This window comes from Oncorhynchus nerka, linkage group LG3 (assembly GCF_034236695.1).
Source record: "Oncorhynchus nerka isolate Pitt River linkage group LG3, Oner_Uvic_2.0, whole genome shotgun sequence".
Taxonomy (NCBI): domain Eukaryota; kingdom Metazoa; phylum Chordata; class Actinopteri; order Salmoniformes; family Salmonidae; genus Oncorhynchus; species Oncorhynchus nerka.
In genome coordinates, this window is record NC_088398.1 from 12,872,145 (window position 1) to 12,899,657 (window position 27,513).

At 42.7% G+C, this 27,513-nt stretch overlaps 1 protein-coding gene across 1 annotated transcript in view; it reads left to right on the plus strand.

Annotated features, from left to right (window-relative positions):
• Positions 1 to 212: 212 nt before the first annotated feature.
• Positions 213 to 27,513, plus strand: part of LOC115102479 (t-SNARE domain-containing protein 1-like) — a 135,023-nt gene continuing 107,722 nt past the window's right edge. Inside the window, exon 1 of the mRNA XM_029622482.2 lies at positions 213 to 294. The gene's annotated coding sequence lies outside the window, so the exon portion shown is untranslated. The remainder of the gene's footprint in view (positions 295 to 27,513) is intronic.

Consider the following 27,513-nt stretch of genomic DNA (forward strand, 5'->3'; position numbering starts at 1 on the left):
TTACTCATTGCATAAAGCATTCATTAAGAACAATGAATCCACTTTGTTTCATTTTCTATTTTCTTCTGTTTCAATCTCTGTAATTGCTATTGTTCCTTGATTTCCGCAGTCAATTTGCCACTCTGTACTGCATATCCCAGAGTGCATTTCTACTGCCTAAGCTGTCATATGACCGTGCTGGAGGAGCAGGTGGCAGGTCATGTGATGTTTAAGCCGTAGCTGTCTGGAAGCTGCTGCTAAATTGGAGTTGAATCTCAGAGCAGACACTCACTCTATATCTCTTTCCAGAGGAAGGTAATGTGTGGGAAACCCAACCTTCTTTTTCATGCTGTTTTCTCTCGTTATCTGAATAGTGCTGTGGTCAGAGACAACGGGAATGGAAGGAGAGAGAGGGGAATGAGGAGGAGGCAGGGATGAGAGGGAAGAGAGGAAGCCATTAAGGATGCTCTTCCATTGATGCATCCAGGAAGCAGAACCAGGAAGGACTGAGATGTATTGTACTTTGTTATTGTTAGTACGCTATGTGTCTAGCCTGTGTGTGTGTGTGTGTGTGTGTGTGTGTGTGTGTGTGTGTGTGTGTGTGTGTGTGTGTGTGTGCGTGTGCGTGTGCGTGTGTCAAAATATAACCTCGGGAGATGGAGTGATACATATAGGAATGGAGAGATAGATAGATGGTGGGATGTACCGTATATACTGTTTATCTGCTTATCTCTGTCTGTTGTTAAACCACCCTCAGCTGTCTGAAAGAGAACACTCAGCCAGCATGCTGCCGGCTTCCTCTTCAGGCAGGCAACCAATCAGCAATGCTTGATGCTCTCTGTTTATCCCTCTCTCGGCCAATTAGTTTGCACATGGTTTCCGACTGCCCAATCAGCTCCTTCCCCTGCTGCTGATGTGCTTTGGGTTGTCATAGACGTGGCAAGTCATACGTGGATGAGGTTTACAGGTTTTGTTATGTTCTTATCAAATTATTACACATCAATACACATAATAATACTTTATATTTACTCTGCCACATTACTACATATAATAATACTCTATACGGTGCATTCAAAATGTATTCAGACCACTTGACTTTTACGCATTTTATTATGTTACGGCCTTGTTCTAAAATGTATTACGTCCCCCCCACCTCATTAATCTACACACAATACCACATAATGACAAAGCAAAAACAGGTTTTTAGATTTCTTTGCAAATGTATATTTAAAAAACGTGTTACAAATTTTACATTTACATAAGTATTCAGACCCTTTACTCAGTACTTTGTTTAAGCACCTTCGGCAGCGACCACAGTCTAAGGCTGGCACTAAAATAGCATTGTATGAGCTGTATTCCGCCATAAGCAAACAAGAAAACGCTCACCCAGAGGCGGTGCTCCTAGTAGCTGGGGATTTTAATGCATGGAAACTTAAATCAGTTTTACCTAATTTTTATCAGCATGTTAAATGTGCAACCAGAGGGAAAATAACTCTGAAAAACCTATACTTCACACAGAGATGCATACAAAGCTCTCACTCGCCCTCCATTTGGCAAATCTGACCATAATTCTATCCTCCTGATTCCTGCTTACAAGCAAAAATGAAAGCAGGAAGCACCCATGACTAGATTGATAAAAAAGTGGTCAGATGAAGCAGATGCTAAACTACAGGACTGTTTTGCTTGCATTGAGGAGTACACCTCATCTGTCATTGGCTTCATCAATAAGTGCATTGATGACGTCGTCCCCACGGTGATCGTATGTACATACCCCAACCAGAAGCAATGGATTACAGGCAGCATCCGCACTGAGCTAAAGGCTGGAGCTGCCGCTTTCAAGGAGTGGGACTCTAACGCGGAAACTTATAAGACATCCCGCTATGCCCTCCGACGAACCATCAAACAGGCAAAGCGTCAATACAAGACTAAGATCGAGTCGTACTCTACCGGCTTTGACCCTAGTCGGATGTGGCCAGGGCCTGCAAACCATTACAGACTACAAAGGGAAGCACAGCCGAGAGATGCCCGGTGACACAAGCCTACCGGATGAGAAAACAACTTCTATGCTCACTTCGAGGTAAATAACACTGAAACATGCATGAGAGGACCAGCTGTATGGGAAGACTGTGTGATCACGCTCTCCGCAGCCAATGTGAGTAAGACCTTTAGACAGGTCGACATTTACAAGGCCGCAGGGCCAGACAGATTACCAGGGCGTGTACTGCGAGCATGCGCTGACCAACTTGCAAGTGTCTTGACTGACATTTTCAACCTCTCCCTGTCCAAGTCTGTAATACCAACATATTTCAAGCAGACTACCATAGTGCCTGTGCCCAAGAACACAAGCAAACTACCATAGTGCCTGTGCCCAAATGAATACCGACCTGTAGCACTCACGTTTGTAGCCATGAAGTGCTTTGAAAGGCTGGTCATGGCCCACATCAACACCATTCATCCCAGAAACCCTAGACCCACTCCAAATTGCATACCGCCCCAAAAGATCCACAGATCTATTGCACTCCACACTGCCCTTTCTCATCTGTACAAAAGGAACAACTATGTGAGAATGCTATTCATTGACTACAGCTCAGCGTTCAACACCATAGTGCCCTCAAAGCTCATCAATAAGCAAAGGACCCTGGGACTTAACACCTCCCTCTGCAACTGGATCCTGGACTTCATGATGGGCCGCCCCCAGGTGGTAAGGGTAGGAAACAACTCACCCGCCAGCTGATCCTCAACACGGGCCTGTCAGGGGTGCATGCTCAGCCTCCTCCTGTACTCCCTGTTCACTCATGACTGCATGGCCAGGCACGACTCCAACACCATCATTCAATTTGCCAATGATACAACAGTGGTAAGCCTGATCACCGACAACAACGAGACAGCCTATAGGGAGGAGGTCAGAGACCTGGCTATGTGGTGCTAGGACAACAACCTCTCCCTCAACGTGATCAAGACAAAGGAGATGGTTGTGGACTACATGAAACAGAGCACCGAGCATGCCCATCATTCTCATCGACGGGGCCAACAGACATGAAGAGGGCACGACAAAACCTATTCCCCCTCAGGAGATTGAAAAGATTTGGCATGGGTCCTCAGATCCTCTAAAGGTTCTACAGCTGCACCATCGAGAGCATCCTGACTAGTTGCATCACTGCCTGGTATGGCAACTGCTCAGCCTCCGACCGCAAGGCACTGCAGAGGGTAGTGCGAACGACCCAGTACATCACTGGGTGCAAGCTTCCTGCCATCCAGGACCTCTATATCAGGCGGTGTCAGAGGAAGGCCCTAAAAATTGTCAAAGACTCCAGCCACCCTAGTCATAGACTGGTCTCCCTGCTACCACACGGCAAGCGGTACCGGAGCGCCAAGTATAGGTCCAAGAGGCTTCTAAACAGCTTCTACTCCCAAGCCATAAGACTCCGGAATATCTAGTCAAATGGCTATCCAGACATTCACATTGCCCCCCCCCCCCCTCTCCACACCACTGCCACTCTCTGTTGTCATCTATGCATAGTCATTTCCACATTTTGTTACGTTACAGCCTTATTCTAAAATGGATTAAATTGATAATTTCCTCAGCAATCTACCCACAATACCCCATAATGACAAAGCGAAAACAGGTTTTTAGAACATTTTGCAAATGTATTAAAAATTTTAAAAACTGAAATACCTTATTTAAATAAGTATTCAGACCCTTTGCAATGAGACTCGAAATTGAGCTCAGATGCATCCTGTTTCCATTAAGTATCCTTGAGATGTTTCTACAACTTGATTGGAGTCCACCTGTGGTAAATTCCATTGACTGGACATGATTTGGAAAGGCACTGATGGGTTCTTCCAAACTTGAAATATTGTTAATCATCAGGTATCCTATGGAAAAGAGAAGAGCCACAGTCTGGTTGTTACACCAGAAGTTAATGGTTTTCTGTAGGAGAAATGTATATGCTGGAGTCAATTAAGGTTGAATGAGAGCCAGGGGCTTGGAATGTTACTGAGTAAGGGAAAGGCAATCACATGGCTGTGGTCACTAATAAGGGTGGAGAGCTGTGGATTAGTGAAGAATGGGAGCCAAGGTCAGGTCAGGTCACAGTAAGGGAGAAGGAACAGTTTATTACCCACATCACGTCACCTAAATTGGGGTATATGTATATACTTGTGCTGGTGGGAACATGGCTTTGTCTTATGCAGCTGTCTGACCCTGTGGGTGAAAAAACTTGGGTTGAGCTTTACTAATCGTCCGTGAGTTTTTACTCTTTATTTAGAAACTAACAGCACACACCTGTCTATATAAGAGATCCAGAGATTACAGTGCATGTCAGAGAAAAAACCAAGCCATGAGGTTGAAGGAATTGTCCGTAGAGCTCCGAGACAGGATTGTGTCGAGGAAGAGATCTGGGGAACGGTCCCAAAACATTTCTGCAGCATTGAAGGTCCCCAAGAACACATTGGCCTCCATCATTCTTAAATGGAAGAAGTTTGGAACCACCAAGACACTTCCCAGAGCTGGCCGCCTGGCCAAACTGAGCAATCGGGGGAGAAGGGCCTTGGTCAGGGAGGTGACCAAGAACCCGATGGTCACTCTGGCAGAGCTCTAGAGTTCCTCTGTGGAGATGGGAGAATCTTCCAGGAGGACAACCATCTCCGCAGAACTTCACCAATCAGGTAGAGTGGCCAGACGGAAGCTACTCCTCAGTAAAAGGCACATGACATCCCGCTTGGAGTTTGGCAAAAGACAGCTAAAGACTCAAAGACCATGAAAAACAAGAAACTCTGGTCTGATGAAATGAAGATTGAACGACTTGGTCTGAATGCCAAGCGTCACGTCTGGAGGAAAGCTGGCACCATCCCTACGGTGAAGCTTGTTGGTGGAAGCATCATGCTGTGGGGATGTTTTTCAGGGATAGGGACTGGGAGACTAGTCAGGATTGAGGCAAAGATGAACGGAGCAAAGTACAGAGAGATCCTTGATGAAAACCTGCTCCAGAGCGCTCAGGACCCCAGACTGGGGCGAGGTTAGCCTTCCAACAGGATAACAACACAAAGCACACAGCCAAGAGAACGCAAGAGTGGCTTCGGGAATAGTCTCTGAATGTTCTTGAATAGCCAAGTTAGAGCCCAGAATTGAACCTGATTGAACATCTCTGGAAAGACCTGAAAATAGCTGTGCAGCAACATTCCCCATCCAACTTGACAAAGCTTGAGAGGGCCTGCAGAGAAGAATGGGAGAAATTCCCCAAATCAAACCATATCAAATGTTATTAGTCACATGCGGCGAATACAGTGAAATGCTTACTTACGAGACCCAAACCGACAGTGCAGTTAAACAAAATAAAGATAAGAATAAGAGATAAAAGTATATAAAAGTAATTAAAGAGGGACAGTAAAGAATAACAATATACTGTATACAGGGGGGTGCCGGTACAGAGTCAATGTGCGGGGGCACCGGTTAGTTGAGGTAGTATGTACATGTAGGTAGATTTAATTAAAGTGAAAAAGTCAAGGGGTCTGAATACTGTCCGAAGGCACTGTATTTACTCTGCCACAGTACTACACATAATAATACTCTATAGTTACTCTGCCACATTACTACACATAATAATACTCTGTATTTAATCTGCCACATTGCTACACATAATAATACTCTGTTTACTCCGCCACATCACTAAGCATAATAATACTCTATATTTAATCTGCCACATTACTACACATAATAATACTCTGTTTACTCTGCTACATCACTACGCATAATAATACTCTATATTTACTCTGCCACATTACTACACATAATAATACTCTGTTTACTCTGCTACATCACTACGCAAAATAATACTCTATATTTACTCTGCCACATTACTACACATAATAATACTCTGTATTTAATCTGCCACATTACTACACATAATACTACTTTATATTTCATCTGCCACATTACTACACATAATAATACTCTATATTTCATCTGCCACATTACTACACATAATAATACTCTATATTTAATCTGCCACATTACTACACATAATAATACTCTGTATTTAATCTGCCACATTACTACACATAATAATACTCTGCTTACTGCTTACACATAACTGTCACATTACTACACATACTACACATAATAATACTCTGCTTACTCTGCCACACCACTACGCATAATACTACTCTATATTTACTCTGCCACATTACTACACATAATAATACTCTGCTTACTCTGTCACATTACTACACATAATAATACTCTGCTTACTCTGTCACATTACTACACATAATAATACTCTGCTTACTCTGCCACATTACTACACATAATAATACTCTGCTTACTCTGCCACACCACTACGCATAATACTACTCTATATTTACTCTACCACATTAATACACATAATAATACTCTATATTTAATCTGCCACATTACTACACATAATAATACTCTATATTTACTCTACCACATTAATACACATAATAATACTCTATATTTAATCTGCCACATTACTACACATAATAATACTCTATATTTAATCTGCCACATTACTACACATAACAATACTCTATATTTAATCTGCCACATTACTACACATAATAATACTCTGCTTACTCTGCCACATTACTACACATAATAATACTCTGCTTACTCTGCCACACCACTACGCATAATACTACTCTATATTTACTCTGCCACACCACTACGCATAATACTACTCTGTTTTTTCTCTGCCACAGTACTACGTATAATAATACTCTATATTTAATCTGCCACATTACTACACATAATAATACTCTGCTTACTCTGCCACACCACTACGCATAACACTACTCTGTATTTACTCTGCCACATTACTACACATAATAATACTCTATATTTAATCTGCCACATTACTACACATAATAATACTCTATATTTAATCTGCCACATTACTACACATAATAATACTCTATATTTAATCTGCCACATTACTACACATAATAATACTCTCTTTACTCTGCCACATCACTATACATAATAATACTCTATATTTACTCTGCCACATTACTACACATAATAATACTCTATATTTAATCTGCCACATTACTACACATAACAATACTCTATATTTAATCTGCCACATTACGACACATAATAATACTCTATATTCACTCTGCCACATTGCTTATTGAAAACAATATGGAACAATATATATTTTTTAATCTCTTTCTCTAAGTTTGAACCATTCACTTGCTCTCTTCTGTCTGTCTGTCTGTCTGTCTGTCTGTCTGTCTGTCTGTCTGTCTGTCTGTCTGTCTGTCTGTCTGTCTGTCTGTCTGTCTGTCTGTCTGTCTGTCTGTCTGTCTGTCTCTCTCTCTCTCTCTCTCTCTCTCTCTCTCTCTCTCTCTCTCAATCTCTGTTTGTGGGTGCATCCTATAGATGACTCATCCCCACTTTTCTCTGTCTCAGTCCACCTCTGTAGTGCAGCACTCATTGTGGACTGGTCAAGTAACTACCACCCCCTTATCTTCTCACTTTTGTCAGGCATGTTTATATGTAATCTCCTATTGACCATTCTGTAGTAATGGCTACTACTTTTCTCACAAATAAGCTGAAGTATTTCAGCACACCAATGCATTTATCTCCTTGTGATCTAAGTATATCTCTATGTGCTCTTTGTTTTCATGTGTTGTTATAAAGGGGAAAAAAAGCCAGGTTCAACATCAAAGGTGGATGTCACCCATCCTTATTGTGCAGACTACAGGGTTGGAGTACAGCTTCAGGGGGTGTAGGTGCTGTCTGTGGTACTGATATGATTAGATTGACTGGCGGTAACTTTGAAAGGTGCTCTCCGTGGTTGTCATGGGTAGAGTCACTGTACATACTCTGTTAATGTTCGTGGTGTAGTTAGATTGACTGTACAGACCCTGTCTGTGGTCCTGATGTCTCAATAGTTTGACTGGTGGTAACCTTTATAAGCGCTGTCCATGGTCCTGGTTATGTTAAATCTCTGTACAGATGCTGCTGAATGGAATGTGACAGTGTGTATGTTAGTTAGATGACCCATTGGCCACACCTTGTGCCCTGAACAACAATTGCCCCTAAAACCAACTTCTCATTTAAAAAACAGCCTGGCATCGACATGAGTCAGAAACATTTATTCAACTGTCAAAATTGACAACAAAGTGTAAATAGGTTAATTTTGGGGGGAAAAAGTCAGTCTCATCCAAAACAGAGTTTTGTGAAATTTGTGGTCGTGAACGGAATCACAATGTAAATAAAGGTTGGGTTTGTTTTCATCCTGCCCAAATGCCCACAACTGGCAGCACACAAGTAATCATCAATTTGGAGTTCAGCTGCAGGCGACCCAATCGTAATGCCCTTGTTAAATTTGGGTTGACTTTGGATATCCTTACGGGGCTAGTTAGGGACCATCAGAAAATTACACAATGTATATGGGACAATATGTTAAAATTCCAAAATCTCCAAATGTCAATGACTTAAAAACCAATTAAAGTGTATATATTCACATGTTGTAAACATTTATTGAGAAAGGTATAAAGTGTGCAACATGAAAATATTGTCTCATTTACATTGTGTAATTTTGTGACAGTCCCTAACTATCCCCAGAGATGGGCTATCCAAAGTCAAACCAACTTTGCTCGATCACACGCCAGCTGGCTGAAGCTAATTTGCGAAATAATTTGGCTAACGCTTCCCAACTGCAAACACACGAGACACCCACATCAAACCACACGTTTGAATTCAGTCATGGCCGCTAGCATTTCTTAATGAACCAAATCTAAAACGAGGCCAAATCAGGACCTTTAAATCTGACTCACCTCAAATCAAATGGAATCAGGACATAACCATCCATTGTTTGATGAATGTGATTGTTTGTGATGCTGTTGCCAACTTATAATCATATCTCAAAGATCGGAGGAGGGAGGACATCTTGATGATGAACTCTTGAGGTTGTCATTCAGTTATTATTTTGTCTGTGTTATCAAATCATTCCTAGGTCAACTACTCTCATTAATTACACTATTATCATCAAGACTGTCTGCATCAATTACTATTCCAAGGTCATTTTCTCCATTACACTGTTAACTTGATTAGATTGCCCAGGTAGGAAAAAAAAGAGTAATTCAACAACAAGTCATCACAATGGTAGTGTAATTAAGGGAACAATTTTCAATGTATATATAAAACAGGCATATCATTAAAACTATTTTCCTCCCAATCGAAAGATTATGTTGAGCATGATCTGAGGTGAGATGGTAGGATGGGATAGAAATTGTTATGATTGCATACTGTAAGTAAGAGACTGAATCCTGGGTAGTAATTGAGGCCCCATTGTGAAGGAAGGAGACAAATGGAGGAGTAGGCCATAGCTGTGGATTTACTAATTTGTGGATCAAGACGGACAAGGAGGCGTGGCCATCTTCGATTCCCAATAACAAGGCCAGTGGTCTGTGATGTGTGAGTAATGGCTGGACGGAGGGTTAGACATGATTTAAAATAATCAGTTCTCATGCGAACTCAGATGCACTCCGATACAAGAGAAGCCGACTAAAGGGTTGATGGGACAATTAAAAGTTTGCCGGTACACCAATGTTCTCTCAGAGGACACAGAGACTGGGTCAGGCAAAATGAATGTCCAGTATATGGGTCAAATGGAAGACCGTTTATAACAAACCTCCATAAAAGCACCAATTTTGGTGCTCCTGCTTGTCTGCTTTCTACATGATTCTGTCTTCTTTTATCTGAGATTAAACTCTCATGGTGAAAATAGTTATTTTGATGTGGCAACCTACTACGGGGAACACTAGGGCTTGGACCACTTTTCATTGTATTATAACAAACACTATAAACTTAATTGATCTATTTTTTTAACCAGTTTGTATTCTGCAGATTCCACCAGTGTAATATCAACATTAAGACTGTAAATACATGCACATAGTATATGTACACCATTTGTTATTTTATTGTCTATTCTAATAAAAACATCCCATTACAACATGTCAAAGGTTTTATCGTATTCTACCCCTCTTCTGGCTGCATGCTTCGTGAATTGGAGGACCTTATTGATCGTATCAGATTAGTTAAGTAATTGATTGTTACTGGTTATTAACCTCTCAGAACTCTGGGCCCGGCTAGCGCAGACGGAGGACAGACCCTAATTATTCACCAATGGCAGCCGGACACTAATGAAATGAGTTCCTGGTTCTGCCTCACAACTCTGTTCGTTCCAGGAAGTATTGGCAAGGGCAATGAGATGCCAGAGTTTACAATGCTGGAGAAGGAACGAAAACCTCCAGAAAAAAACTAAGCAGGAGAAATTGATGATCTATTAATAATGTGTGAGTTGTGTAAACCTACGTGTGTGTGTAAACCTACGTGTGTGTGTAAACCTACGTGTGTACGTGGGTCAGAAAATTAGACAAGCAATTAGTGTGGTTAAAATATGTAAAACAATGACAGATATGATCCATCACACACTACATATCACAGCACAGATATTCATTTAAATTAAATCAACCATCTATTATGTTAATCGAAATGTAACGTTTTTATTTTTGTTTAGAGCACTCATAATTCTCCATTTGTGGAAGCAACACATTTTTTTATACCTGCTACCTTTGGGTATCTGTCATGATTATCATGACTCACAAACACACTGCAGATGGATTGTTACCACCCTCTGCTATGAAGCGTCAGAGTCAAGATTCCAGAAAAGTGTCACCCCGACCCAAAGTATGCAATCACGTCTCTAGCCAGCTTGAGAATGATCATAATTATGTCACACTTACAGTATGTCACTAGACACAGCTTGAGCCTCAGTTGGAAAGTCCACAAGTGTGCGTGCCCAGATGACTTGTTGAGGTGTTTTCTGTGTTGATGAATGTCATTGCTGCAGGGTTGGGATTATCTTGTCAGAACCAATAAGTCCCAGCCATGTCTATTGGGCTTTGTTTACACAGGCAGCCCAATTCTGATCTTGTTTCCACTAATTGGTATTTTGACTAATGCGATTAGCTCTGAAAACGATATGATTTGAAAATATCTAATTTGATTGGTCAAAAGATCAGAATTGGGATGCCTGTGTAAAGGTAGCCTTATAGTAGCCTCTTTTTTTTATTTTTTTTCTTCTGAAATGTCATTTTATCTCTTGATGGTTGGCTATAGTCCTAATGATTCTGCTTCATGTACTGTGATACATCTTCTCACACATTATTCATTGTTCAATAACATTTCAAATGTTTTTGCCATAGACATTAACCATGTGCAGCCATGTGTATGTGTGTGTTCCCCCTTATCTTTCTGGGGGTTGTGTAGCCATGGTGATGCTGTGAGGGATCCAGGAAACAGATAGCCGCAGGGTGAAGCATGTGGCAGGCAGAGAAAGAGGCACCAGAAGGCCACAGTGTGGATGTCCAGTTGGCTCCTCTCCCCAGCAAGGGTCAGGAAGCCCCACAACCACAGAGGACGAGGCTGCCTCTCTCATGCCAAGCCCAGAACAGCCACCCTTCCCTGGGAAGAAGACTCCCACAGGTCTCCCAGACACAGAGCCAGGGATGAGCCATGTAGGCTGGCAGCACTGGCAGTGGGACTCAGTCAGGCAGGCCTCCCATAGACAGCCATTGATGCATGGCAATGATGGCATTATTTCATGCAGAGTGTTTGTTTCTCTGCAGTAGGGTAGGAAGGTAAGTAAGGGGGAGCCACAGTAGTGTTTGGTTCATCAGCCAAATGACATTACTCTTTCTCATGGCAGGCCAAGTCCACAAGCTGCTCCACCAAATCTGTGACCACCCATCCAGTAATGGAACGACACAACTGGCTTGATCCAGAGGATGTTTCAGGACACATATTAGAATTCAGGTGCTAATGTTTTATCAGAGACATGAGAATTAAAACGTATGAAAAGCTATTCCTAGAAGATGATTTTAGAGCAGATATGATTTGGAATTGGGTCAGTTAGGAGTTGCCCGATTTCACTTTGTCTCCCCCTCTCTCTCTCTCTCTCACACATACACACACACACACACACACACACACACACCCTGTGGGTGCAGCTGGTCTAATGAAATATGCCAGCACACCCTTCCATTTGTCACTGAGCCGTGGGCTTGTGTGAGTACTTGGGGCGTTGGTGTGTGTGTAATGTGTGTGTGTGTTGTGTGTCTGTAGCGCAGTGGCCAGCTTGGGGGTCAGAATCTTGGTCTGCTTCTCTGTTGACTTGGACGTCTGCTTGCCTCCCTTCCATCGCCCCAGGAGATTAGGTTTCACCAGCTGGATGTGTACTGTTGGCCCCAGAACACACTCTTCAGTTTGTTAGACAATATCCTGCCTCCCAGAAGTTATATAATTCCCAGGTATTGTGGTTTAGATTATTTTATTGTTATTCTTAATCTTCTTGAGTTGGTGTTCTAAAATGTAGTCATGTGACTCTGACATATCGGTGTTGAATTCTGGGGGTGTCACAACTTCTGCCAAAGTTGGCTCCCCTGCCTGTTCGGGCGGTGCTCGGCGGTCGTCGTCACCGTCCTACTAGCCGCTACCGATCCCTTTTTCGTTTGTCTGTTTGTTTTGTCTTATTAGTTTCACTTGTGTTTCTGTTGTTTGGTTTAATGAGGTTCCCTATATTTAGTAGGTAGACCCGCCCTTGTTTTGTGCAGGATCGTCTTTATGTTACGTGTGTGCATTTTAGGTAGAGGTGGATTTATTTTCTGAACTTGGCACCCTGTGTTTTTTGGGTTGTCACGTTGTATGTCCGCGCCCTGTATTGTTGGGCTTATCATTTTGTGTGCCGAAGTAAAGAGCACTTTACCCCATTGGAACTCTCTGCGTCTGATTCCTTCACCCACCTAGTCCCGCGTGACAGGGGGGTTCTGTATGACGAGGACACTGATGTGTTACCGTGATATGTGAAGGGGGAAGGGTGTGCTTTTCGCTGTTGTAGCTGTACTCAAAAACTGTGATCGCTTCTAGCTTGTTAGGGTATTTTCTTTTTCTGAATGGTCAGTTAAAAATAGGTCAGATCAAATCTGTAGTCCTTTAGAGACATGCCAGGACCAGATGGAGAGAGAGAGAGAGAGAGAGCGAGAGAGAGAGAGAGAGAGAGAGATGAGTCGAGGAGTGGTGTATGAGCACAGATTAACGAGAGGAGGTTTGTAGAATAATGAATAGTTACCCCTCAGGAAAATCACCTTCTCACCACTCTATGTTTGTATGCATGTGAGAGCCTGTCTCTCTCTCTCTCTCTCACACACACACACACACACACACACACACACACACACACACACACACACACACACACACACACACACACACACACACACACACACACACACACACACACACACAGTTTGTCTTCTCCACATCTGTCATTGACAATCGAATCAAACAAGTGCAGAGAGGAACACCTCTTAAGTCCTCTCAAACAAATGAAACTGTCAAGGTACTTCACACCCTCTGTTCTCTACTGGCTGTGAAGGTCGCCCTTCAGCATTCCTCGCCTCGCGCCACGTGAACCAACGCTCTTTAAAGTGTTATTGACACTCACCTGTATGGGCTATTTGTCTGCACGTGTGGCTCAGAGGTGTGACTGACACCTCACTGATAAAGACCCCTGCCGAACCACTGTGCTAGACAACTGTTCAGACAGGACAGTCAACAGAGTAGGAACTAGGTAACACAATTTCACAGGTTGTTACATGGCTCTTCCCACTGAGCAATCAATGTTGTTTCCATTCCATTTCAATGCAAAAAGTCATCAACATAAGGGAACGTTGTCATTTTTTCACCCAACATTTAACCTAAACCTTTTTTTGTTGATTTTATGTTGAATTTATGTTAGCTGACAACTCATTGTAAATCATAACTAGACGATGAACTGACGTCTGTGCCCAGTGGGATGTTTGTAATGGCGATCTCCTTTAGAAGTCAACCTCAGTCATGGACGTGACTTTGTTCCATGTTGTTTTTTTCTTTCTCTACTGTTTTAATTGTTGCTCTCATCCCTGAAAAAAGGATTCATCATCATATGGTCCTGTCCCATATACCTACCTGTATAAACAGATTGAAGATTCAAAGATTCTCTTTAAAGTGCTCTCCTAATCATTGCATGCTATTTGCCCACCCTATCACAACATAACTACACTATAACTTATCCGTGTAGGAAATTATTTTAGCAGGAAATAAAAACCACTCTCAAATTAGCACTTTGTTGAATACATTTAGGGAACAAAGGCTGAAAAACAGCAACTGTTTTTACATTTCTTTAGGAAGACAGACACTGTAGTTAAAAGTAAGTAGCTTTGCAGTGCTGCTTAAATCATTGGTACAGCCTCCTTCACACTCTCTTGTTGTAATCTCTCAGCTTCCCTTTCCAGTGGTAAATGAAATGATGTTGCTTCAGTCAGTGCATTGCCATAGACACCTCACCCAGCCCAACTTCACTTAAATAAAGGTGTCTTCTTCAGCGTATTAAGGCTGCTGCCAGAACCACTGTCTCTATGGTTTCCAATGCCAATTAAGCAGTTTGGCCAATTAGGGAGGGGAGAGAGCTGTCGTGTGACTGGGGACTGATAACCCTTTTCTCCCCTGTGGGTGCCTGGCGCGATCCGCCCAGCTAGCAGAGCAGACTAGACGGCCAACTCATCACCGTGGAAACTCATAACACCTCAGTGGTTATAGTAACGGGAGATTTCTTTCAGACGCTTCTGTAACACAGATGGTTTGTTGAAATCCCACTCGCAGTAAACCTTGCCTGAGATCTGATGACTTGCTTTAGCTCCAAAGCCAAAGCCTACTTTTTTAGGACAGTGACCTAACATGCCAATCATAAGACTCAGGTGCGAAATCAGGTTGGTTACACTTGTGTGTAATTGAATGTTTAAGGGGTATTGTCTGTCTCTGGTTAAAAACTGACTAGGCTAAAGCAGCTAAAGAACCAGCTGGAATGGAGGCACTGCATTACATCCAGGGAGTGTTGATCCTCCTCCAGTATAGGCTGTGTGAACGGGGCTTTAGTGCAGTTTGATGGATTTAACCCTTCCTCCTAACCCTCTCCTCTTGAGAGACACGGCTAAGCCCATTGGTGAAGCTCTATGTTTGTTATTTGATATACACATGCTGGTAGACACAGACAGAGATCAACCTGCCTGTGAGTGTGATGCGTGTGGAGCCTAGATCACTCCTCGGTCTCTGTGCTGTAGTGGGTGTGTGTGTGTGTGTGTGTCCTGGCCAGCTTGTCTGCTTGTGTTTGGATCCCCAGGGCCAGCACTGTGACAGAGAACAAACAGAGATAACACTACCTTTGTGGGCTCCAGCTCCACACAAAGACAGCTCCCCCTCCTTTAGTCCTTTATTTTATCCCCTCATCCACCGATCTGGAGATCAGAATGGGGTGATAATAGGGGGGTCGACCGCGGAGGTGAACACCTGAGAGGGAGGGAGGGAGATAGTGTCAGGTTCACTGTTTGTTGCTATTTTGTTATCATTAACCAGCTTGTTTTAGGACGGGGTGTGTTTGTTTCATATTGCTAGACTGCATGTCAGACTTGGGAACATACTTCCAAACATAAGCAAGCATTTAAAGTTAAATGGGTTCTCGCACACAAAATGCATATCAGCCAATTAAAACGTACTTGCATGTGACCGAACTCTAAATTGTAGCTCGTCCCATCAGGCAACATGGTACAAGTTAGCCTTATGCTAATTCCAACAGGTGGCACTGATTATATCCTGGCACAAGTTAATCAGCCAATTATAATCGTGGAAGTAGTTGGACACTTTCCAACCTTTGTTCATGGATGGGCGGCATGTCCAACATCATGTTCTGATCATCAAAGCAACTATCATGTGTATTTCACTCATTTGTCAAATTGCTCTCTGTGCAAATTGCCTATTTCATGTAATTGTTGCAGATTGTGGCAAGGTTTTAGAATCTCCATGTTGTAAGGATCTCATTTATATTTTTCCCATAATAGTACATGGATGTGTATGAAACTGATAAACGACAATGTGGGATTTTGTCATATATGCAAAAACAAGAAAATGTTGTCAAATGTTAGTAGTAGCTAGTAACCTAGTCAAGGATGCATCAGTGCAATATTGGCACATTACATTTTGTCACAGACCATTTTGTTACAGACCAACAGAACAAGTAAACCTTGAAGGTTTGTAGGTTTAAAGCGGTTGACCTATTTTAAGAAATGCCAGTGGTTTGTGAATATAAAGTCTAAGATCTTTCATGGGCTGATGAAGAAGTTGTGCCAGGATATAATCAGTGCCACCTGTTGAGGTTAGCATATGGCTAACGAGGTCCATGTTATCGGATGGGACCAACTACAATTTAGCGTTTTGTCACAATAAATCAACAGTTTGTGCATGCGAACCCATTGAACTTGAAATGGTAATGTTCGCTTGTATGGCCTCAGTGCTTCCTTTGTAAATCGGGAGGTACAGGAACAAAAAGAGAGTTGGGGTGGGGGGACCTGGGGAGCTCTGAGGTACTGGAAAACACATGAGAAAAAAATTCACCGTGATAATAATAAAACATTGCATGCATATCATTTCATTTGCATAGTGGCATAGAGCAGTAGAGTAGAAGTGTTAGAGAAGTTACACGCATGGGGAACATTTTTAATGGCCTTGGGTCTGGGAAAACGTTTGCCTTTTTTAAACACATTTCAATTCTACGTCTTTTTACATGACTGAATACTTTGGCATAATCTTTTTGAATGCTGCGTTCAAAACAACTGGGAACTCGGAAAGCGGAACTTGAAATCTCCTACTTACGACTTCAGTGCATTCAAGGAAACTGGGAACTTGGGGGACAAAACTAGCACCGACTGGGCAAAGTCATTTTGAATGGTCATCCAACTCAGACTTCCAACACCTTTACAACCTTTCCAGTTGTCTTGAAAGCACCATAATACTGCACAAATGATCAAAATGACAGGCTACTTTCATACTGACAAACAGAGAATTAACAAAGAGGCAACTCAAATGATAGCTTTTATTATCAATTTAAAATGTTCATGCCAAAAGAGGTACCGGGAGGTGTTCGGTCCTGTGTCGGTAAGATCCGGATCAAATTAAGCACTGTATGTCCTCCACATCTCTAAGCATTGTTGTGTTTTAATAAGGAGTCACACAATGGGATCGTGTTTTTGATTGTCTCGTCATCATTCAATAGACTGTTTATAAGACTGTTAAATAATGTGTGTGTCTCTCTGTGTGTGTGTGTGTGTGTGTGTGTGTGTGTGTGTGTGTGTGTGTGTGTGTGTGTGTGTGTGTGTGTGTGTGTGTGTGTGTGTGTGTGTGTGTGTGTGTGTGTGTGTGTGTGTGTGTGTGTGTGTGTTGCTGTGATAACAGGTGTTGGTGATCGGTGGGGGGATGGATATTATTTGGGGAATAGAATGGGGATGATTTATCTCAATAATGAGTATTTTTATGTGACAGGGCAATTTCACTGTCCATAGATGTTTTTCTTGCTTTTCTTTTTTCCTCTCTTTTGTTGTTAGAGACTCAGTTTGTCGGCCTTAGGTCTTTTTTTATGCAGTGGACAGAAAGTGAAAAAGAGAGAGATGAGAGAGAGAAAGTGAGAGCTTTAGCAAAACACATGAGCAATCCTACTGTTTGGCTGCTTCAGCTGAAGGTGAGGATAAGGAAGACGGGGTAAAGAAGCACAACTCTTTACTTTCTCAGACCTGACTGTCCTCATTGATGTCTGAGAACACAACACCACAGACATAATGACCTGATTGTCCTCATTGATGTCTGAGAACACAACACCACAGACAGAATGACCTGACTGTCCTCATTGATGTCTGAGAACACAACACCACAGACAGAATGACCTGACTGTCCTCATTGATGTCTGAGAACACAACACCACAGACAGAATGACCTGACTGTCCTCATTGATGTCTGAGAACACAACACCACAGACAGAATGACCTGACTGTCCTCATTGATGTCTGAGAACACAACACCACAGACAGAATGACCTGACTGTCCTCATTGATGTCTGAGAACACAACACCACAGACAGAATGACCTGACTGTCCTCATTGATGTCTGAGAACACAACACCACAGACAGAATGACCTGACTGTCCTCATTGATGTCTGAGAACACAACACCACAGACAGAATGACCTGACTGTCCTCATTGATGTCTGAGAACACAACACCACAGACATAATGACCTGACTGTCCTCGTTGATGTCTGAGAACACAAAACCACAGACATAATGACCTGACTGTCCTCGTTGATGTCTGAGAACACAACACCACAGACATAATGACCTGACTGTCCTCGTTGATGTCTGAGAACACAACACCACAGACATAATGACCTGACTGTCCTCGTTGATGTCTGAGAACACAACACCACAGACATAATGACCTGACTGTCCTCGTTGATGTCTGAGAACACAACACCACAGACATAATGACCTGACTGTCCTCGTTGATGTCTGAGAACACAACACCACAGACATAATGACCTGACTGTCCTCATTGATGTCTGAGAACACAACACCACAGACAGAACGACCTGACTGTCCTCATTGATGTCTGAGAACACAACACCACAGACAGAACGACCTGACTGTCCTCATTGATGTCTGAGAACACAACGCCACAGACAGAATGACCTGACTGTCCTCATTGATGTCTGAGAACACAATACCACAGACAGAATGACCTGACTGTCCTCATTGATGTATGAGAACACAACACCACAGACAGAATGATCTGACTGTCCTCACTGAAGTCTGAAAACACATCAACAAGGACACAAGGACCTTGGAGACAGTCTTATTTGTGCTGTTTGTGTGTTGTTTACATGTAGTTGTCATTACTTATCAAGGCAACATTTGATCTGAGCTCACACACACACACACACACACACACACACACACACACACACACACACACACACACACACACACGAATGTATGTAGTTATCTGTTTTGAAGACACACATGAGTGCTAGTTTAGTAGCTCAGTGTAAATGTGACCTTGTTGAATTATGGCCAGCAGGTCTCAAGGTAATATTATCAGATTAGCAATAGCTTTAATTAGGTTAGCGCTAACGGCAAAGCTGCAGGCCGCCAAATGGTAGCTGACCTTTTTGCCATGTCGATTTCAAATAACAAAACAGACAAGTGTTCAGTAATATATACTTATTGATTATTGTATTTTTTATTGTTTTGAGGGTCAAGCATGAGCCAGACCTTTAATGATTTTTTCTGATGATGATGATGATGCCTGTGTGGAGTGAATATTGACCATGTTCACTGACTACACCATATCCTCAGTCTAGAGCTGTGTCCATCCTGACCTGAAACCATCATCAGACCCAGAGACTCAGGCCAGGACCAGAGTCATTATGACACATTATGGAACTGGGCAACATTCCAGAAGACATTTCTGGGTTAGAACATCTATGCAATTGTATCTGAATAATTTTTCCGGACCCTTTATGACTTAATAAGCGGAAGTAAAATAGAAAGGACCCTTCCATCAGAATGTGAATCAAAATGTCTGAGATGACATCACTAGTTTTTAGACCAGACATCTCTTTGTCCGAGCTGGCTGGGTCTTGGGCTGATGAAGGGGAGAATCGCCTGCTGAGATAACAACAGATAATAGTAGTTAGTATAAATGCAGCTAATATTTAGTGACCAGAGTCATTGGGGACAGTGGACAGTCTGCAGTGGTGATCCTATTATGTCAAGCTCAATGACAGATCAGTGTTAAAATATTTATCCTCTATTCTTATTTGTCTCTTGTTGGTTTGTGTGTGTGTGTGATATATATCTATTACACATACTACCATTCAAAAGTTTAGGGTCACTTAGAAATGTCCTTGTTTTTTAAACAAAAGCACATTTTTGGTCAATTAAAATAACATCAAATTAATCAGAAATACAGTGTAGACATTGTTTATGTTGTAAATTATATTTATTTTTAATGGAATATCTACACAGGCGTACAGAGACCCATTATCAGCAACCATCACTCCTGTGTTCCAATGGCCCGTTGTGTTAGCTAATCCAAGTTTATCATTTTAAAAGGCTAATTGATCATTAGAAAACCTTTTGCAATTATATTAGCACAGGTGAAAACGGCTGTCCTGAATAAATAAACAATAAAACTGGCCTTCTTTAGACTAGTTGAGTATCTGGATCTTTAGCATTTGTGGGTTCAATTACAGTCTCAAAATGGCTAGAAACAAAGACCTTTCTTCTGAAACTCGTCAGTTTATTATTGTTCTGAGAAATTAAGGCTATTCCATGCTAGAAATTGCCAAGAAACTGAAGTTCTCCAACAACGCAGTGTACTACTCCCTTCACAGAATAGCGCAAACTGGCACTAACCAGAATAGAAAGAGGAGTGGGAGGCCCGGTGCACAACTGAGCAAGAGGACAAGTACTTAAGAGTGTCTAGTTTGAGAAACAGACACCTCACAAGTCTTCAACTGGCAGCTTCATTAAATGGTACCCTCAAAACACCAGTCTCAACGTCAACAGTGAAGAGGCGACTCCGGGATGCTGGCCTTCCAGGCAGAGTTGCAAAGAAAAAGACATATCTCAGTATGACCAATAAAAAGAAAAGATTAAAAGAAAAAGAAAAGATTAAGATGGGCAAAAGAACACAGACACTGGATAGAGGAAGATTGGGAAAAAGTGTTATGAACTGACAAATCTAAGTTTGAGGTGTTTGGATTACAAAGAAGAACATTCGTGAGATGCAGACAAAATGAAAAGATGCTGGAGGAGTGCTTGACGCCATCTGTCAAGCATGGTGGAGGCAATGTGATGGTCTGGGAGTGCTTTGGTGGTGGTAAAGTGGGAGATTTGTACAGGGTAAAGGGGATCTTGAAGAAGGAAGGCCATCACTCCATTTTGAAAAGCCATGCCATATCCTGTGGACGCCATTGCCATATCCTGTGGACGCTGCTTAATTGGAGCCAATTTCCTCCTACAACAGGACAATGACCTAAAGCACAGCTCCAAACTATGCAATAACTATTTAGGGAAGAAGCAGTCAGCTGGTAATCTGTCTATAATGGAGTGGCCAGCTCAGTCACCGGATCTCAACCCTATTGAGCTGTTGTGGCAGCAGCTTGACCGTACGGTACGTAGAAGTGCCCATCAAGCCAATCCAACTTGTGGGAGGTGCTTCAGGAAGCATGGGGTGAAATCTCTTCAGATTACCTCAACAACTTGACAACTAGAAGCCAAAGGTCTGCAAGGCTGTAATTGCTGCAAATGGAGGATTCTTTGACAAAAGCAAAGTTTGAAGGACACAGTTATTATTTCAATTAAAAATCATTATTTATAACCTTGTCAACGTCTTGACTGTATTTCCTATTCATTTTGCAACTAAGTTCGTGTATGTTTTCATGCAAAAGGACATTTCTAAGTGATCCCAAACTTTTGAACGGTAGTTATATATATATATAGTACCAGTCAAAAGTTTGGACACACCTACTCATTCAAAGATTTTTCTTTATTTTTAATATTTTCTACAGTAATAGTGAAGAAATAAAAACTATGAACTAACACATATGGAGTCATGTAGTAGCCTAAAAAAGTGTTAAACAAATCAAAATATATTTTATATTTTACATTCTTCAAAGTAGCAAACCTTTGACTTGATGAGAGCTTTGCACACTCTTGTCATTCTCTCAATCAGCTTCATGAGGTAGTCATCTGGCCAACATCCAGTGAGGTTGCAGAGCGCCAAATTCAATTACAGAAATGCTCATTATAAAAATTCAGAAAACAAAACATATTTTACATAGGTTTAAAGATTAACTTCTTGTTAAACCAACCAGTGTCATATTTATAAAATGCTTTTCGGTGAAAGCATACCTAGCCCAGAACATACCTAGCCCAGAACATAGCCCAGTTGACAAATTATTACAAACAGTAACCAGCCAAGCAGAAGCGTTACAAAACTCAGAAATAGAGATCAAATTAATCCCCTACCTTTGTTGATCTTCATATGGTGGCAATCAGAAGACATTCATTTACTCAATAAATGTTCCTTTTGTTCGATGAAGTCTCTTTATATCCAAAAACCTCCATTTTGTTAGCACGTTTTCTTCAGTAATCCACAGGCTCAAACTCAGTCAAAACAATCAGACAAAAAAATCCAAATTGTATCCGTAAAGTTCATAGAAACATGTCAAACGATGTTTATATTCAATCCTCAGGTTGTTTTTTAGCCTAAATGATCTATAATATTTCAACCGGACAATAACGTTGTTAATATAAAAGGTAAACAAGAAATGCACATGCGCCTGAAAAAACTCTGAGTCACGTTAGGGTCCACTCATTCAGACTGGTCTTACTCCCTCATTTATAATAATACAAGCCTGAAACAATTTCTAAAGACTAAGTCCTAAGTCAATGGATACTGTAATGGCATTGAATAGAACACTACAAAACCAACAAAAAAACTACGTCCTGAATGGATTTTTCTCAGGTTTTCGCCTGCTAAATCAGTTCTGTTATACTCACAGACACTATTTTAACAGTTTTGGAAAATTTAGAGTGTTTTCTATCCATATCTACCAGTTATATGCATATCATATCTTCTGGGCCCGAGTAGCAGGGCATTTAATTTGGGCATGCTTTTCATCCAAAATTCTGAATGCTGCCCCCTACCCTAGAGAGGTTAACAGGTGTGCCTTGTTAAAAGTTAATTTGTGGATTTTGTTTCTGTCATGGATCTCCCCGGAACTTTCATCACGCACACCTGTCCCCTATTCCCACTGATTAGTATTTGTATTTATGTTCCCTTTGGTTTCCATGGTCTTGTCGATTATTGTTACAATGTCCGTTGGTGCGTGTGAGTACCTGTGCTGTGTGTTTTGGGCTTTCAAACTCTTGTGGTCTGCGCAGATGATTACGTGGTCTCATTCCATGTGTTAATCATCGTGCGCGTGTGTTATTTATTCAAGGTGCTCCTCGCTCTTTTTTGGGGTTTCAACCCTGTGTTTTTGTTACATTTTTGTTTGATAGCCCTTTTTCATAAAATACCAAGTTCATATTTTGTCAAGAACAGCTCAAATAAGCAAAGAGACTAACCCTGGAATGAGTAGGTGTGTGCTAACTTTTGATTGGTTCTGTGCATTCAGAAAGTATTCAGAATTCATGGACATTTTCTGCATTTTGTTACGTTACAGCCTTATTCTCAAATGGATTAAATAAATAGAAAACCCTGTCGTTCTCAACTAACATCAAGGCGGTGGCCCGTTCTTGTAGGTTCATGCTCTACAACATCCGCAGAGTACGACCCTGCCTCACACAGGAAGCAGCGCAGGTCCTAATCCAGGCACTTGTCATCTCCCGTCTGGATTACTGCAACTCGCTGTTGGCTGGGCTCCCTGCCTGTGCCATTAAACCCCTACAACTCATCCAGAACGCCGCAGCCCGTCTGGTGTTCAACCTTCCCAAGTTCTCTCACGTCACCCCGCTCCTCCGCTCTCTCCACTGGCTTCCAGTTGAAGCTTGCATCCGCTACAAGACCATGGTGCTTGCCTACGGAGCTGTGAGGGGAACGGCACCTCAGTACCTCCAGGCTCTGATCAGGCCCTACACCCAAACAAGGGCACTGCGTTCATCCACCTCTGGCCTGCTCGCCTCCCTACCACTGAGGAAGTACAGTTCCCGCGCAGCCCAGTCAAAACTGTTCGCTGCTCTGGCCCCACAATGGTGGAACAAACTCCCTCACGACGCCAGGACAGCGGAGTCAATCACCACCTTCCGGAGACACCTGAAACCCCACCTCTTTCAGGAATACCTAGGATAGGATAAAGTAATCCTTCTCACCCCCTCCCCCCTTAAAAGATTTAGATGCACTATTGTAAAGTGGCTGTTCCACTGGATGTCTTAAGGTGAACGCACCAATTTGTAAGTCGCTCTGGATAAGAGCGTCTGCTAAATGACTTAAATGTAAATGTAAATGTAAAATCCTCATCAATCTACACACAAAACCCCATAATGACAAAGCGAAAACATTTAGAAATGTTTGCGGAAATACAGAAAAAAACTGAAACTTTATTTATATACATATTCTAAACAGAAATTGAGCTCAGGTGCATCCTGTTTCCATTGATCATCCTTGAGATGTTTCTACAACTTGATTGGAGTCCACCTGTGGTAAATTCAATTCATTGGACCTTATTTAGAAAGGCACACACCTGTCTATATAAGGTCCCACAGTTGACAGTGCATGTCAGAGCAAAAACCAAGCCATGAGGTCGAAGTAAGTGTCCCTGGAGCTCTGAAAGAGGATTGTGTTGAGGCACAGTTCAGGGGAAGGGTACCAAAAAATGTTTGCCGCATTGAAGGTCCCCAAGAATACAGTTGCCTCCATCTAAGGCACCTAAAGACCCTCAGACCGATCAGAAACAAGATTCCCTGGTCTGATGAAACCAAGATTGAACTCTTTGGCCTGAATGCCAAGTGGCACATCTGGAGGAAACCTGGCACCAACCCTATGGTGAAGCATTGTGGCTGGGATACTGGTCAGGCTTGAGGGAAAGATGAATGGAGCAAAGTACAGAGACATCCTTGATGAAAACCTGCTCCAGAGCACTCAGGACCTCAGACTGGGGTGAATTAATTAACTCTTTAATTATTTGTTATGTTTCTATTTTTTACTTAAAACATTGCAGTTTTAAGAAAAATAAGTGTTAAGGGCTTGTAAAGTAAGCATTTCACCTGTTTTATTCAGCGCATGTGACGAATACAATTTGATTTGATTTGAACACATACTCACCTGCTTACACAAACACACACACACACACACACACACACACACACACACACACACACACACACACACACACACACACACACATTTTTCCCTATGGTTTTCAATCCATTATTATTTAATCTCACAACTTTATGTAAGATGTGTAATTGACACTAGACTTATCTCTCTCATAAAACAATTAATTTGATTTCTGAGGGCTGTTTGAAAAGCTCTCTGGCTCACTCTGCCTGAGCTGCAATTAGACGCTTCTTATGCCGACAAATTAATAAAAGGAATATGGAGAGAGAGAGAATAGAACGAGAGAGTGAGAGAGAGGGTGAAAGATGGATGGAGAGGGGAGAGAGGGAGAGAGAAAGAGAGAGAGAGAGATGGTGAAAGATGGATGGAGAGGGGAGAGAGAAAGAGAGAGAGAGAGATGGTGAAAGATGGATGGAGAGGGGAGAGAGGGAGAGAGAAAGAGAGAGAGAGATGGTGAAAGATGGATGGAGAGGGGAGAGAGGGAGAAAGAGAGAGAGACTCTCCCATCACCAGGGAACTCATGGCTGCTTTATTATTGATAGTTGAAAATATGTTATATCCTAATAATGTTCCCCCACATTTGATTCAATTTTTATTTGCCTATTGTCTAGTACTGTAGATTTACTGTAGTAGTACTAAGCAATCTAAAGTCGAACACCATGTCTATAGAGGACCACCAGCCTCAGGACACTCTCTGCTCAGCCAATCACAGAGCTCTATTGTGAGTCAGAGACCAGGGCGAGTGTTGATGACATCACCAGGCCAGGCAAAGAGGGAGAGGCTGGGTGAAGGCCAGGGGTGCGTGGGGCTAGCTGGTGCAGGGACCAGGAACACTAAGGCAATGAGTAATGACACAGTGGGACACCATCCACTCATTGTGTCACTACACCATGCAGTCATCTGCTCTGCTCTGACCTCACTCTTCACAAGGGTGACTGGCTGTACTGTGAGAGACACTTATAGGATATATGTGTGTGTGTGTGTGTATGTGTTTGTGTATGTGTGTGTGTGTGTGTGTGTGTGTGTGTGTGTGTGTGTGTGTGTGTGTTTGTTTGTTTCTGTGTGTGGTATACACACACACAAGTGTGTATATATTCCTATATAGAATGTGGGAAAACAAAAGAGAATGTGTCTGAGAAAGTTGGTCTGAAAATCTGTATATTTCTATGTCCTGCTCAGAGTGAGAGCACGGATTGCCTATGCACACTTCAGAAGGCTGTAGCACCAGGCACTACAGTGACTAGTGACTGGGCTGGGATTCAAGAGGAGGAGAGAGAGATTGTTTATTGTTTGCCAACAGTAATTCATCTTGCTGCTCTATAAAAATTAATCAGATTAAATGACCATTTGGTTCCAGTGAATCTGATCCTCTGTCTCCCTTTGAAGATGGGACTGAATCCCCCATTCTCCTCTCTCTCTTCATCTCCTCTCTCTCTCCCTCTCTCCTCTCCCTCTCTCCTTCTACCCCTCTCTCTCCATCTCCTCTCTCTCTCTTCTCCCTCTCTCCTTCTACCCCTCTCTCCATCTCCTCTCTCTCTCCTTCTACCCCTCTCTCCATCTCCTATCTCTCTCCTTCTACCCCTCTCTCCATCTCCTCTCTCTCTCCTCTCCCTCTCTCCTTCTACCCCTCTCTCCATCTCCTCTCTCTCTCCTCTCCCTCTCTTCTTCTACCCCTCTCTCTCTCCATCTCCTCTCTCTCTCCTCTCCCTCTCTCGTTCTACGCCTCTCTCTCTCCATCTCCTCTCTCTCTCCTCTCCCTCTCTCCTTCTACCCCTCTCTCCATCTTCTCTCTCTCTCCTTCTACCCCTCTCTCCATCTCCTCTCTCTCTCCTTCTACCCCTCTCTCCATCTCCTCTCTCTCCTCTCCCTCTCTCCATCTCCTCTCTCTCTCCTCTCCCTCTCTCCTTCTACCCCTCTCTCCATCTCCTCTCTCTCTCCTCTCCCTCTCTCCTTCTACCCCTCTCTCCATCTCCTCTCTCTCTCCTCTCCCTCTCTTCTTCTACCCCTCTCTCTCTCCATCTCCTCTCTCTCTCCTCTCCCTCTCTCGTTCTACGCCTCTCTCTCTCTCCATCTCCTCTCTCTCTCCTCTCCCTCTCTCCTTCTACCCCTCTCTCCATCTTCTCTCTCTCTCCTTCTACCCCTCTCTCCATCTCCTCTCTCTCCTTCTACCCCTCTCTCCATCTCCTCTCTCTCCTCTCCCTCTCTCCATCTCCTCTCTCTCCTCTCCCTCTCTCCTTCTACCCCTCTCTCCATCTCCTCTCTCTCCTCTCCCTCTCTCCTTCTACCCCTCTCTCCATCTCCTCTCTCTCTCCTCTCCCTCTCTCCATCTCCTCTCTCTCTCTCTCCTCTCCTTCTACCCCTCTCTCCATCTCCTCTCTCTCTCCTCTCCCTCTCTCCATCTCCTCTCTCTCTCCTCTCCCTCTCTCCTTCTACCCCTCTCTCCATCTCCTCTCTCTCTCCTCTCCCTCTCTCCTTCTACCCCTCTCTCCATCTCCTCTCTCTCTCCTCTCCCTCTCTCCATCTCCTCTCTCTCCTCTCACTCTCTCCTTCTACCCCTCTCTCCATCTCCTCTCTCTCTCCTTCTACCCCTCTCTCCATCTCCTCTCTCTCCTTCTACCCCTCTCTCCATCTCCTCTCTCTCTCTCTCTCCCTCTCCTCTCTCCCTCTCTCCTCTCCCTCTCTCCTTCTACCCCTCTCTCCATCTCCTCTCTCTGTCTCTCTCCTCTCCCTCTCTCC